Below are 6,718 nucleotides of genomic sequence, written 5' to 3'. Positions count from 1 at the left end.
AAACGTAGTGGAGACGGAAGTTGGTGCCCATTTATATCTTGTCGAGCGATGCATTTATTGTTGGACATATTGGTTTACTTTAAACATAAGTTATTAAACATTACGTTTTAAAACACGACACAACTACATAGTTAAGATGTCTTTGATCCTCGCGGATCTTATTACAAAAGTCCCAGAAAGTTTAAAAGTTGTCCAACATATTTAAACAAAACAACATGCATCATCAAACACAAGATACGCCATGATTTCCCGAAGCCGAACTCAAGTACCTGTAGAACACGTTAAAATCAAGTGTCAACACAAAGCAAGGTGAGTTCACTTATTCGTTTACTAACAAATTTTATTCCAAGGAAAACTTTCTGTTTAGGTGTTTATTTAAAAACTTCCCTTTAATTTTTAGAAAGTCCATTTTACTTTCTTAATAAAATCCATGGGCCTTCCGTCGCAGTTTCACGAACCCGCCAATATTGTTACTGCCCAAGTTTTGTATATTAAATTATTGCGTCAACTTTCAGACTCGTATGTTAGCTAGACGATACGAACTATATATTAACCATGCAGGGATAATCAATGCTAGACAATAAACAGAATGAAAATTCGTCGCTTGACTTGACACGGGGCGACCGGTCAAGACGGGGTTGTCAACCCGATAGATCTACCAACAATTCCTCGCGTACATTACTTAAATGATTAAACGACATCATGGGTGCAGGGTTCTTTCTCGAAGAACAATATGATGTCTGCCTCACGTAATATATATATATATATATATATATATATATCCTACTAATATGACAATTTAATACATGATGATTTACGAATTCCACTGTCACTCAAATGTTGAGACCCAGTCCGGAATTCATCCCCAATCCGTACGGTCTTGTTTCACTTAAGAAATACCGCACATACAATATTCATTCATCAAAAACGTTTTACTTCGAAACGTATAACTTATCAAATTCATATATTTTCAGCGAAAATATATATTTTATATTAAAAGGTATGTTTTATTTCGAAAACATTATTAAACCTTTCTAACGACGTGTTCTACCCCCAAAATATATACAAAGCAGTAAAAAGAGGGGTTTAGTGACACTCACCTTTGGGTGCGTTTTTTAATACCGCAATCCCAGTGATTGTTTTCTACACGTCCTAATATAGGAACGATTTTAAATCAATATACGTAACACAAATATCCTAAGTTTCTCCGTTTCTTAGAATTATCACATAACTTTGAGATTTTCTTGAAAAGTTGTCATTTTTTATTATGTTGGCACGTTAATATATATATATATATATATATATATATATATGAATCCATATACATATATATATATATATGATTTTTGCGACTTGAACGATTTTATTGGTGACCATTATTGTGTGAATCCGTTAACTCTCCCATTTATACGCAATATATCTATGATTCGCGCGTCGTAAGATATATACATATATGTTCATAGAATTTAACACCGAACACGCAAAATATTACTTACTTATCTATTTTGTCATTTTTAAAGCAAATATACATAAAACATCTCATATGTACCAAATTTCATGCTCGACAAACAAGTTACATATTTAACGCAATTTTACCGTTTCTACCGCACAAAACGTACATGCATACTTGCGTAGTCTAAAGTTCCCACTATCAAATTAACACTTAACATATTATCACACTTACATGTTTAAATTATTTAACACATTTATCACATAAGGTTCACTCAAAATTTACCCATACTAATGTTCATCGAAAAATGCGTATTTTAGTGATTCAGTAAAGTTTTCTGGCGTCGGAAGTCACATATCACCAACCAAACACCAAGTAAACTTAAAATTAGTTAGAATACTTGTTTTTAAACTAAAAACATCAGCTTATTTACTGATCTAAATCAGTTTTATAAAAATCACCCGAAAAGCCGATTTTTGACCGTTTTAACGCATAGTTTTGCGTTAAACGTTACCATAACCATCCCAACTCGAAACGACTTGATATTTTAACACAATACATGTTATTTACTGATTAAAATAGTAGTTATAATCAGATTAGTGCAGTTTTTATTTAAGTCACATAACTCATGCGATTTCACGTATTTTACAACTTTTAATGCACCAAGTACAACATGCAAAGCTAGCAAACATTATGACAAAGTTACATGTCACTAAATACTTCAAATATTTACATTTCTAATGTTTAAAATTTGATTAAAGTTATTTTTATCAAATCATAATTAAATCATCTTTTTATGACCATCAATCATCATGCATGTCTAAATATGTCCATCTAGTGCACTCATATCATATCATCATCATCCTACATGATCTTATATGCATCTAAGAACATATTAACTCCATGTTCTTACAAATCATAACATATATCATCCATAATCATCTAATCACACATACATAAATGCAAGTATTCTTACATTTATGTATATATGACAAAAATTACAGGCATGCATACACATGTACATACATATACACGACACATAAACTTCCAAAAGTTTACTTTTAACAAGTCCCTTTTAATCATAAAACTCCTTTTAGAACATTCTTTATGACAACTTTTCATTCTTGCATGTAATCAATCATTCAAGACTTATGTTTTTCAAGTACCATTCAAAAAATCAAAACACAATTATACATACACACACATATATCTTTGGCCGTACATATACATACACATTCATCCATTTTATTTCATTTCAAATAAAACCCATTTGTTTTATGTTTCAAGTTTGTGATTAAACTCAAGATCAAGAGAAACTTCCATCACTATCAAGAACATCAAGAATCAAAACAAAGTTTAGAAAATAAGTTTTTATACCTTCATGATTTTAGATGGGTTTTTGAGAATAGATGATGAGATGGAGGTTGTTCTTGCTTGAAATCACTTCCAAACACCCCTTTTTAGCTTGAAATCACCTTAAAAGACCCTTGAATCTTCATGGAATGAATTGGAATTTTTGAAAGTGTGAGTGTATAGGGGGGGTTTCGGCCGAGATTTTTAGAGAGAGAGAAAGAGTTTGAGTGTTGCTTTGATTATGATCTTGGAAGGTGTAAGATATTGGAAAAGTTTACAAGCTTAATCATCATTCCATATTTCCATGTCCAACAGGTGGCAACATCAAGAGAGAGGTGGCCTCCAAGGCCGCCACCTTGTCCTCTCTCTCTCCTAATACACACATAATTATATATATATACATACATATCTAGATTTAATAAATAAAACAGGTATTTTACTGAATACCGGGTATTTTATATAGCGTTTTAAACCCGTTTGAGTACGTTTTAAATTATTTTTAATGCTCTATAAAAATAAACCTGCCAAAATATTACGGGACAATATTTTGTTTGTCCGGACTGGCTATGTTGTTGGTATTTGGCAGTATGCGCGCTGTGCTGCGCGGTACGCGCTTAAAATCGCAAAAATAAGAATTTAGGCGTTTTTATTTATTTTTGTCATTCTATAAGAATAAACTTATCAAATTATTGCTATAATGATTATCAGTTGCCTTGACGGGCTATGTTGACAGTATTTTGTCGGTATACGCGCTATATCGCGTGGTACGCGCTTAAACTTGGAAAATAGAGTTTCTTAGCGTTTTAATTTATTTTTCCTCACGAATATGATGAAAATATGTATTCTAATCATAACAGACTATTTTTAGGATTTTAACACAGATCGAGTGGTCACCGACGTTCGTTTCGCATTTTAACCGTTACGTGATAAGCGTTTATCTTACTGTTGCCAACAATAATTTTTATCAAAGTTTAATTTTACCAACACATTAAATTTCACATATAAACATCATAACCAGTAAAATATAGCCCTGTTACCTATTCACAACACGTGTTACAATTGTACGGTATAGCCTGAAAAGCCGGGTGTCACAAAAAAATCTTATATATACAACATCTCAGACCTTTAATTAAGCACACACAAAAACCCAAACACCATATTTCATATATACCATTAGCCTTAGAAACGCCAAAAAACCCAAACATCAAATACCTTCTAACCCTAAACGTTTTTTTTTGAAATTCAGTTTGGTTGTCTGTAAGATTTCGCTCAATGAAATGGACAAAATCCTTAAGTGAGGATGTTGTCCATTTCATTGAGTAAAATCTTATTGACTAATCCTCAACTTCCATCCAATTTATAACGCCAAAACATACAAAAACATTATTGAGCTTTGTTGTCAATAAAGTTTAGCTGTATGGGGTGGACAACATTATCAGTTATCTTTCTTAACAGAGGATTAACAATGTTGTCCATCTCATACAGCAAAACATTATTGATTTTAGCATGATCAAATTTTGAGTTTTAAGGTGCTCTTATTTCGTGGCGTTCTTTTTATCGGTAAAACGCCAAAAAAGTTAAAAAATCAAACATCGTTCATTGTGAAATTCAAGATTGTTGGCTGAAAGGTCTAAACTCAATAACATTTTGCTGCATGAGATGGACAAATCTTCAAGAAAAAGATGCTGATGTCAGACTGTGTGCTTCCAAACAGCCACTCATAAAACTACTTAAAAAAACAAAAAAAAAATCAAAATGAATCATACGAAAGTCGAACCAGCGTGTTAACATGATTCAAAAAAGAAGAAAGAGACTGGTGACAGTGAAGATTTGGAAGATCAATTTTTTATGTATTCTTTTTTTTATTTTCCTTTTCAGTTGATTGTTATATAATAAAAACGCCATATATAATAAAAACGCCAAAACAGCCAAAATGCTTGTTTAAATGATATCATCCCGTTAAACGCCACCAAAAACTCCTAAACTATAATAAAATTACTTTGAAAAAGTATTATAAAAAACCCAAAAAAATAAAAAATAGAAAATAAAAAGCGAACTTGAAAATGTAACTAGAAACAAAAAATACAAATCAGTAATACTGAAGATAGGGAAAATTTATTATATTAGAATCTAAAACGCCAAACTTGAAAGATGGGACGTGTTACAGACTTCAGAGATAAAGTTTATCAAAAACAATAATTACAAACAGTAACTGAAAAGACGAATACTTTATTATAATAATGCACCGCCTAACTTTGGCGCCAAAAAGACATCCTATACAATGATATGTCTTAGCAACTTTCATTTGATCAAACAAAAAAAACAATCGCCAATACTACTAAATACCACTCACTGAAAAACGCCAAAAAAAAATCAAAGATGGCTAATATGCTTTCTTGGATATTCATAAAAGTTCTTCGTGAATTTCACTGAATGAATTATTATCAGAAGGGAGTAACTCAGAAAGATTTTGCTGCATGAGATGGACAAAAATTCAAGAAAAAGATACTGATGCCAGTCATATGGCATTTTGTATTTTTTTCTTGAAGAAAGTTTGGATGACGAGAAGAGATCAATGACAATGAAGAGTGGGTTGATTATAAAGATGAAGATCAAGATAAAGAAAAAGCAAAAAATCCACTCACACGACGTAGATCTATGTCCCCAAACATTCACAAAAAAAACCAGATCAACAGACGAGCAGGCAAAAAAAATCAAACCAATGGGTTTGTTAAGTTTTACATAAAACGCTATATATTTGGTGACAGTTCTAGTACTATTAAAAAAGAAAGAGACTGATGACAGTGAAGATTGGGAAGAGAGATCCGATTAGGATTTTTAATTTATTTTCTTCGCTTGTATTTTTTTTCCTGTGGTTGAAATATAATATAACAATAGTAAAACGCCAAGATAACACAAACGCCAAAAGTTTATAAAAAAGAGTAAACTTCCGTTTTGCTCCCTGTGGTTTGGTCACTTTAACGGTTTTGCCCCAAACCTTTAGAAACGGACATTTTACTCCCTGATCTATGAAGCTTATCTCTATTTCGCTCCCCGCCCCTAACGCCATCCAATTCAACTGTTAAATCCTGGTCACATGCCCCTCACATGAGGGGCATTTTAGTCTTTTCCCACTCAAACTTATTAATTTTCACACTTGCTGTCACACCCCGATTTCCACGTGTCTCACCGGTGGGCCCGGTGGGGGATTACCGTGACGTAGTTGGCAACAATATAGTCAAACCACACAATATATGAATGCACAGCGGAAGCATAAAGATAATTATATTTCAACCATTGTTTGCAATATCAAAGTATTACGAATAGTCGAAAATGTATCCACAGGGGATCAAATAAAATATAAGTGTTGTTCAACAGACATAGGCATCTTAAGCTTGCGAGACTCTTTATTGATGCTAAGGAGAATTATCCAGCCAATTACGCATAGTACCTGCATTTATTCTTTTTGGGAAAATACGTCAGTTTACATTGGTAAATACATTCAACCGACACTTTTGTAAAATGTTTATTAAAATTGATTTGAATGCACAAGGCACAAACTCTTTTATAACTTGGGAGAATTATTTAAATTTATAATCTTGTGAACGGATTACATGTTCCTTATGCGTTCAGTAGCCCGGATCAAGTCCGGGTTAAAGATCAATAGACACACCACATCAACTATTTATGCACTGACGAGTGTACGCCTACACTCCGCGCTTAGTTCGTGGCCATTTCGTAAAATGCTGCCAGGGATATCCGGGACATGGTCATTAACCCCCCAAAGGCTTTTAAGTAACAAGACTATTTAAACGAGCCGATCAAATTTATTCAATTACCCACTCAACGGTGGAGAATTTGATGCCCGATCAAGCGGTATGCTATATACCGTAACCCAAGCCCGTATAACGGAAA

This window comes from Helianthus annuus, chromosome 8 (assembly GCF_002127325.2).
Source record: "Helianthus annuus cultivar XRQ/B chromosome 8, HanXRQr2.0-SUNRISE, whole genome shotgun sequence".
Classification (NCBI taxonomy): Eukaryota; Viridiplantae; Streptophyta; class Magnoliopsida; order Asterales; family Asteraceae; genus Helianthus; species Helianthus annuus.
Note: the sequence above shows the minus strand (reverse complement) of the source record.